The 9471-nt window shown below is 38.3% G+C and overlaps 1 protein-coding gene across 2 annotated transcripts in view; it reads left to right on the top strand.

Annotated features, from left to right (window-relative positions):
- Nucleotides 1-6759: 6759 nt before the first annotated feature.
- Nucleotides 6760-9471, top strand: part of SLC26A3 (solute carrier family 26 member 3) — a 39678-nt gene continuing 36966 nt past the window's right edge. For both annotated transcript variants that reach the window (XM_002751742.4, XM_035254103.3), the window contains exon 1: nucleotides 6760-6872. The gene's annotated coding sequence lies outside the window, so the exon portion shown is untranslated. The remainder of the gene's footprint in view (nucleotides 6873-9471) is intronic.

The following is a 9471-nucleotide window of genomic DNA, read 5'->3' as shown; positions in this document are numbered from 1 at the left end:
CTTCACACTTAGAGGGATTAGTAGAAATTCATATTAAACTTAGGAATTATTTATTTGCTGGGTTAGATTCCCTTTGGGGTCAATCTTTATGAAGTACATAAGAATAAGTGTCTCATCTCTAAACTTCTGAAGGAAACAGAAAGAGATGCTCTGGATAGACATACTGGGCCCTTGAAAATGCAGCCTGGAGTCTCTTTTAAAAATCAGTATTATTTGAAGTCAAGGTATAATAGTAGGCCTAGGGGAGGTGAAGTATTGTTCCCTCCATGACCAAGAGATTTGCCTCCCGGTGTAATTTCTGCTCATTTTGTCAATGACGTTTGGGGATGCACCTGCAGTCAAACATTGAGTGGTCAACTTAGGAGAAGAAAACTCCTTAAATGAGTTTGTCATTTAAATGAGTCCACTAATTGTTATATACAAATTGTCATAATTGATGAATCTAGCCACAATATTAAATCTCTTAACTTTGCTCTATAACTTTTCCTATTTCTTCACATGTGCAAATCTGATGAAAACTATGGAAACTGTCCCCTGAAAATTCCACATTTGCATACCCACCCCAGCCTCCGACACACAAACATGTATACACATGTCTTTTGCAGAGCTGTAATAGATTCCCTGAATTCTAACCACACTCTCTGGGAGTACCCAGATAGGCACTTCTGTTACCTTTAAATGAGTTTGGGTCAGGAAAATTTTATCCAGAGATTCTTCTAGTAGAATTCAGCACAGCCAAGAGGCCATGCCTCTCAGGCTATAGAGTAAGGTGATAACACATTGCTAAATATAAAAATACCCCTCTCAAAAGTGATATGAGTAATGTGCTATCTCATCTGGAACAACCCTGTGGGTAGAAAACTTGATGGCTTCAGAGAACATGGATGGACCTCCAAAATCCCCTTTTTTAAACAAATGCTAATTTTCTTCTTAAATTAAGTATACATCCAGGCCAGGCACAGTAATTCATGCCTGTAATCCCAGCACTTTGGGAGGCCCAGATGGGCAGATAACCTGAGGTCAGGAGTTCAATATCAGCCTGGTCAACATGGCAATGCCCCCTCTCTACTAAAAATACACACATTAGGCCAAGAGCAGTGGCTCATACCTGGAATCCCAGTACTTTGGGAGGCCAAGACAGGAGTACCATCTGAAGTCAGGAGTTTGAAACCAGCCTGGCCAACATGGTGAAACCCTGTCTCTACTGAAAATACCAAAAAATTAGCCAGGCATGGTGGCACATGCCTGTAATACCAGCTACTTGGGAGGCTGAGGCAGGAGAATTGCTTGAACTTGGGAGGTGGAGGCTGCAGTAAGCCGAGATCACGCCACTGCACTCCAGCCTGAGTGATGGAGCAAGACTCAGTCTAAAAAAAAAAGAAAAAAAATGAGTATTCTTCCTTCCACCATAAATGAAGCACAGAATAAAACAGGATTTTTTATCTCAATACAAATTTGTAAAATGGGGTCACATTAAGATTTCAGTATAAATTTAAAATTGTGTTTTTTCTTTTAAAGGAAGATTGGTAATTCTCATCTATTATATTTATGCTTTAAATTAATATGCTTGCTTATTTTTCTATTGACTCAACAACCTTACTGAGTACTGGTTATGTACCCAGAACTGTGCTAGGCACTTGGGAAAGAAAGATAAATAAACACAGCCTATCTTCAGGAAGTGAGAGAATGGTGAGAAACCAAGAGCAGTATTTAATGCAAAGCATAATGTCAATTATAGGAGTAAAATGTGACAAGCTAGAAAAAGAACTGTTTTCTAGAACATACAGGTAAGTCAATAAATTTGTTGTGTTAAGCCTTAAATATTAAATTATTAAGTGTGCTTCTAAGTCATAATTATACAATGGCTTTAAGTAGTTTGGTAACATATACTACCAAAGATTTAACTCCATGAAACTTGGGCTAAACTTTTAAAGGATATTCCTTATTTTGCTGTTTGAGGAAAAGTTTTTTGCCTTTTTTTTTTTAAAGAAATAAAATGAACACTCATCATAATGGCTAAAACTGAAAAGACTGATAGCGCTAAATGGTGGCAAGGATAGGAGCAACTGGAAATCTCTTATGTAGAGTGTAGAAATTTAAATTGATAAAACCACTTCTCAAAAATTATTTGGCAGTTTTATATAAAGTTAAACATATTTCTATTCCATGACTCAGCAATCCTCCCAAGACCCAAGAGAATAAAAATATGTTCACAGAAGACTCTCACAAGAAAGTTTATAATAGCCCCAAATTGAAAACAATCCAAATGTCATTAACTAGAGGTTGTATAAACAGAGTTTGTCATATTCATACTAATGGAATACTATTCAACAATAAAAAGAATGGGCAACTAATACACATAACAATATAGATGAACTCCCAAAATATTGTGCTGTGGAATAGCAGCCAGGCACAAAAGAAAACGTACTGTATGTTCCATTTATACGAAGTTCTAGAATAGGCCAAATTCATAAAAGATGATAGAAATCAAAACAGAAGTTGCCTCTGGGAGTTGGCTGTGATGAACTGAGAAGAAGCATGAAGAAATTTTCAGAGAGGGAACATTCTCCACTTTTGAGGTGAGTGTTAAATGATGTGGTAGGCAGATTAATGGCCCCCACAGATGACCACATCCTATACTCCAAACCTGGGAATATGCTACCTTATATGGCAAAAAGGAATTTGCAGACATGATAAAGTTAAGGACTTGGAGGTGGGGAGATTATCTGGGTGGGTCCAATCCAACCATATGAGCCCTTAAAAGTAGAGACCTCGTCCCTGGCCGTGGGCGGAAAGAGAAAATGGTATCAGAAAAGAAGGGCAGAAAGATATATTGCTAGTGTTGAAGATGAAGGAAGAGGCCATGAGCCAAGGAATGTGGGTGGTCTCTAGAAATTAGAAAAGACAAGGAAATACATTCTCCTTCAGACCCCCCAGAAAGGAACACAGCCCTGTCAACACCTTGATTTTAGTCAAGTGAGATCCATGTCAACCTTCGGACCTACAGAAGTGTAAGATAATAAATCTATGTTGTTTTAAATTATTGCATTTGTGATAATTTGTTACATAATCAATAGAGAACTAACACACACAGGTATATGCATTTGTCGAAACTCATCAAAAAGTACATTCAATATCTATATATCACTGCATGTAAATTATACCTTGTTATAGATTGAATTGTGTTGCCCCGAAAAATATGATGAGGTCCTAATCCCCAGTACCTCAGAAAGCCTTTTTGGAAATAGGGTCATTGCAGATATAATTAGTAAAGATGAAGTTATACTAGAGAGTGGGATGGGCCCTTAACCCAAAAGTGGATCTCATGGAGAAAGTAGAATGATGGCTACCCAGAGGCTGGGAAAAGTAGCAGGGATGGGGGATGGAGAGCTGTTGGTTAATGGGTGCAAACATATGGTTAGATAGAAGGGATAAGTTCTGGTGTTTGATAACATGGTGGGGTGGCTGTAGTTAACAGTAAATTATTGTATAGTTCAGAATGGCTACAAGAGAAGATTTGGAATGTTCCCAACACAGAAAAATGATAAATATTTGAGGTAATAGATATCATTATTACCCTGATTTGATCATTACACATTGCATGCATATATCAAAATATTATATATATCCCACAAATATGTACAACTATTATGCACCAATTTAAAAAATTGTCTTGACTTTTCTTGGCCCTTTGTATTTCCATAAAAGTTTTAGGACAAGTTTGTCCAGTTCTATGGGAAAAAAAAAAGAAAAAGTTTTAGATGTTAATTGCAATGGTATTAACTAATAGATTAATTTGAAGAAAACATCTATATGACATTGAACTTTTACATTTATGAAGATTTATGGCTTTATATTTTTCTTAGGTTTTATTTTTATCCTTTAATAATGTTTTGCAATTCTCTCTATAAAGTTCATCATTATCATTATGTATCTTTAGATAAGATTTATTCCAGCCAGGCACAGTGGCTTATGCCACTGTGTAATCCCAACATTTTGGGAGGTCAAGGCAGGCGGATCACGAGGTCAGGTGTTTGAGACCAGCCTGAATCAACATGGTGAAACCCCGTCTCTACTGAAAATACAAAAATTAGCCAGGTGTGGTGGTGCACACCTGCAATCTCAGCTACTCAGGAGGCTGAGGCAGGAGAATCGCATGAACCCAGGAGGCAGAGGTGATGATATCTTTCTTTTTATTACATTTACTACATGGTCATTATTAGTATACAGGAAGGCTATATGCTATGTAATTTATATAGTGTAATATTTTGCCTTTGTTCAGCTTGTATCCATTAATCTTGCAAAACTCTCTTATTTCTTCTAAAATAAATCATTTTTACGCTGATCAATAATTCTGAGCCTCTACTTTTAAGTGCAATATTTTCCGGTTCTTTTATCAATCAAACCTAAATACAAAATTTAATCAATGCATATTGGTTCTGAGTAAATGTGCTGTACATGTGTTAAAATAATAAAAAGCAGTAATATATAATAGTTAAAGACATGACAAAGTTAGGCTTTCTGGATTCTAACTGGCTTCAATGAAAACCAATAAAAATTAAAAGTTGAGATTTTACCACAAATGAAATCTCAGTATATTCATTTGTAAAATAGGAATAAAAATACTAAGCTATATATGGTTGTTATAAGTATTAAACGGGATAAACTCAATAAAATACATTGTCAAGTTCCTAGTTCATAGTAAACATTAATTAAAGTTAGCTAATATTGATAAAAGCATGATAAGTGACACCACAGCTCATTCAATTACACAGTAAGCACAGATGTGAGCCGGATTTAAAAACACAGGTTTGGTTAATTTCTAACAAGCACCAGTGACCTGTCCGCAGTTCTTTTGGAACTGTCTGACATCAAACATAATTCACTGACTGAACTGTCATTAAACCACTATTTATTGAGTCATTGTTCTGTGGTAGATTCATTCTAGGTATTGGGCATACAGTAGTGAATTCACCAAAGTCCCTGCCTGCATGGGGCTTTCACTCTAGTGAGGGAGCCAAACATTAGCTAAGTAAATAATTGCGTATTTTTTTAATTATAATGCTGTGTTTTAAAAAGTACATGCAAATTAACCAAGAAACTGAAAAAAATACCATGAGAGAATGCCACAAGAGTGGCTAACTGAGATTAGGAAGTCAAAGGGGTTCTCTTTGAGAAAGTGATGTTGAAGCTAAGTAACAGCCAAATGGAGAGGGAGGGAGAAGTGCATTTAAGCAGAAGAAATGATGTCTGCAAAGAGCTGGCAAATTCAGGGACTACAAGAAGCCACTATGGAAGGAGTGGAGAAAACAAAAGTAAGAGCAGGGCCAGATGAAGTCAGAGAGTTGCGCAGGGGGAGATCACGCAAAGGTTTTGGAGGCCTGTTATCCTCCCTGTAATCATCAGCCCCACAAACAGGACTAGCGTGAAAAGATCATTCTGATTAATAAGTGGTAAAGAGACCGGGAAGGCTGCGAGAGAAAGCAAGAAGTGCAGCAAGATATAAGAGTGAAGATGAAGAAAAGCGATGGCTTTGGGATGTATTTTGGAAGCATGCTCAATAGGACTTAGGGATGGATTGGCTGCGGGTGGGGAAAGGTCTGTAAGAGGAAGTGTCAGAGGTGGTTCCCAGCTCTCTGACGTGAGTAAAGAGGAATATTCTTTACTGAAATGGGGAAGACTAGAGATGGAGCAGATCTGGGAGGAAAGACCAAGAGGTTTTAATCTCAGGATGTGTCGTGTTTGAGATGCCGACGAGGCATCCAAGCAAAGATGTGGAGTAGGCAGTTAAATACGAGGACCCAAGAGGGCTGGGGTTAGGAATCTGAATACTGCTGGGAACCATGGAATTCTTATGTAGGGTGAGAGGGTAGCAAGAGAGAAGGAAGTTCATAACAGAATCTTAGAAAATGCCAAAGAAAGAGTTAGAGGAGAAATTGGCAAAAGGATGAGGTAAAAAACAAGTGTGTTAAAAATTTGTTTTAACATTTTAGGAAGAGAAGATTTTAGCCCGGCATGTTGGCTGAGGCCTGTGATCCCGGCTATTCAGGAGGTTAAAGCAGGAGAATCACTTCAGGCCAGGAGTTTGAGATGAGCCTGGGACCACAGCAATACCTCATCTCTAAAATTAATTAATTAGTTAATTAATTTTTAAAATAAGAAGAGTTCATGAAAGAGTAGTCAGCAGGACCAAATGCTTTTAAGTAAGATGAGAGTTGAAAGTATTCATTGTGGTTAGCAACATAAGGTTTATTGCTCTTAGGAAGAGCTGTGGTGGGGACAGCATTGGAATGCATATATGGCCTGTGGCCAGGAGTTGTGTGAGTGTCCTTATAAAGGCCTTTATCATACCAGGAGTTAACCTATACACCACTCTTTTGCAGCCCATGAGACATTCCATGGAGTCATCCAGCTAAAAACAACACCACTGAACTCTCATCTAAACTGGTTGGTAAAATGTCAGGGAGATAACCCTTGAGAAGATTTTTAAGTCCACGTGCACATCTTCCGTGCAAATCTCTGCAAACCAATGAAATTCAGATACACACAAGTGCAGTGGGTGGGTTAATCTCACAAGGAACTTGAGAAAGCAATTTTCATCATCACTTCTGCTGATCAAAGTCTCAAAGGTCAAGACCACATTGCAGTCTTTTCATTGTTGTAAAAGTTAATGAAAGTTAATTATTAAAGCTGACAGAAAGGTAATTTGCCCACTGTCTTACATATCCTTTATATAGACATCCCTATGCATATGGATGCATGCAGAGCCTGTAGACCTGAGTGTATGGACACTGCCTCTTAGAACTAGAACTTAGAGCTTTATCTTGAAAATGTACCACTGTTGCTGAAGCTCCTCAATGAGTATTTGTCAGGTAGGAACCAAATTTATTATTGTTATATTCAAACTGGTTTTCTGTTCCTTGAAAATGGTATTTTTTCTAATCAAAGCCAATTTAGAAGTTATTATTATGTTCTTGAGTTTTTTCCAAGAGTGTGAATATTTTGAATTAATTCACTAATAAGCTATGCACATATGTCGTGAGCACTAGCAATGTGGATTAAATATTTAAGTAGCCTTTAATTTAACAAGTAAATGATTGTAGGCATCGTTAAGTCTTAAACAGCCTTTTCAAAGATCTTAGTGTTCTTGCTTTAATTATTCAGATAATTCCCTTAATTCTCCAACCAAATCTGACTTTATAGATAGATCATCTGCTCTGAGCACTGGCAAAAAAAAGCAAGCTTTAAGTAAAGGGTCTCTCCAGGAGACAGAATCACCTGGTATAACAGATTCAGAAAGGCCATCTGGTCCTAGCCAGGCATAGGGGCATGTACCTATAGTCCTAGCTACTCAAGAGGCTAAGGCGGGAAGATAGCTTAGGCCAAGAGTTTGAGGTCAGCCTAGGCAACATGGCAAGACCTTGTCTTTTAAAGAAAAAAATGGTGGGGGGCATCTGGTCTAGAAGTGAGAGATTTATCTGCCAGGTGCCCTACAAAGTCTTGGACTTTCTAGGACTCGGACTTGGACTAAGGGAAAGGGAAGAGGAGAAAAGGCAATGGGAGTAAGATGGATAGAGGAATCGAAAGAAAGGAGATGGGGAAAAAATGGTCCCTGCAAAGTAGCAGCATGCCCTATGCCACAAGTAGGAAAATATAATATAATAAACATAATATGATGTAATAGACTTAGTAATGTATGGGTACTTATTCCACACATTACTAACTCTACCAAGATAAAATCTATTTTATTCTGTAAAATGTCAGGAAAAGATTATACAACTTTCTTTATATATGCAAGTGAGGAACAATTTATTAAACCATTAGACAAAATAATTCTCTTTTCTGAAGTAAGTTGGTCATTTCGAAAAACAGTATCATGAAATTGGCTGCATAAAGATTATTCTTTTTTCCTAAGGTGGATTCTTGCTCTGTCACCCAGGCCAAAGCTCAGTGGCAGGTTCTCGGCTCACTGTAACCTCTGCCTCCCAGGTTCAAGCGATTCTCCTGCCTCAGCCTCCCAAGTAGCTGATACTACAGGCACGCTCCATTGTGCCTGGCTAATTTTGTTTATATTTGTGTTTGTTTGCTTGTTTGTTTTGTTTTTGAGACAGAGTCTCTCTCTGTCAACCAGGCTAGAGTGCAATGGCACAATCTCAGCTCACTGCAACCTCTGCCTCTCAGGTTCAAGCACGTCTCTTGCCTCAGCCTCCCAAGTAGCTGGGATTACAGGTGCCCACCACTACACCCAGCTAATTTTTGTATTTTTAGTAGACACAATGTGTCACCATGTTGGTCAGGCTGGTCTTGAACTCTCAACCTCAGGTGATCCACCTACCTCAGCCTCTCAAAGTGCTGGGATTACAGGCATAAGCCACTGCACCTGGTCTGTTTGTATTTTTAGTAGAGATGGGGTTTCACCATGTTGGCCAGGCTGGTCTCGAACTCCTGACCTCAGGTGATCCACCCGCCTCAGCCTCCCAAAGTGTTAGGATTACAGGCGTGAGCCACCACGTCCGGCCAAAGATCATTCCTAATGAAAAATTAGGAAGCAACTAATTTGATTTCAGAAACAAGTAAAATGGGTTAACACAACATATACTTTGTTTTCTCCTACTGGATAAGGGAATAAGTAAGCATATAAAGAAATGAACTATTGTATAAAAAGCTCCTAAATAGTTCATATTTGACTAAGAAACAAAATCGTTCAGAAAATGAGAATGAATATTTTTCAATGACAAGAATAAATATATAATAATACATTGTAGCTCTTCTCTCCAATAAAGGTCTTTGACTCTCCAAAGAGAAAAGAAGAGCCTCCTCTAGCCTCTGTGTCACTTTGTTGAGAAGCAAGGGGGAGAATAAGCCAAATCACCTCAAGGAGATTGGGCCCCAGGCCACCAGGCTTATGTTTTGTGTTTGTGGATATTGAGTGTAGGAGTGTGGGGCTTTTGTGCTCATCTGTTATTCACAAGATGTAACTTCTTATCCTGGCTCTGTATGGGAAAATCATTTATCTTCTCTCATCTCCATTTCTTCATCTGTAAAGTGGCAATAATACAGCCTAACTTCTCTGCCTCCATCACACAGTAACACTCAAGGAAGAAAAGTGAAAGTACTCAGAAAATCTCACAGCCATATAGAAATGGCCAGGGATTCTCTTTCACCTTCTGTGAGCCTACTGGGTGCGAAACCCCTGGCTATGGTGCATCCCAGCATTTCTCTAATGGTTTAGCCTATGAGCCAACAAAACCTTCTCTTTCAGTGTTTGGATCTCTCAGTATCTTCTGACATGATTTGCTTGTCATCACCCCTGCCAAACCTAACTATTCTTTAAAGTCTAACCCAAGACTCACAGTTCCTTCATAAAACCTTCCTAACTTTAACCCACATTTACCTCCCTTCTTCCAATTTATTACCTTCACCAATTATTTTGGGCACTTCTCCTGTGTATGTAAGCTTTAGAGTTATGTC

This window comes from Callithrix jacchus, chromosome 11 (genome assembly GCF_049354715.1).
Source record: "Callithrix jacchus isolate 240 chromosome 11, calJac240_pri, whole genome shotgun sequence".
Taxonomy (NCBI): Eukaryota; Metazoa; Chordata; class Mammalia; order Primates; family Cebidae; genus Callithrix; species Callithrix jacchus.
The sequence above is the reverse complement of the archived record's forward strand: the minus strand, read 5'-3'. Positions and strand labels throughout refer to the sequence as shown.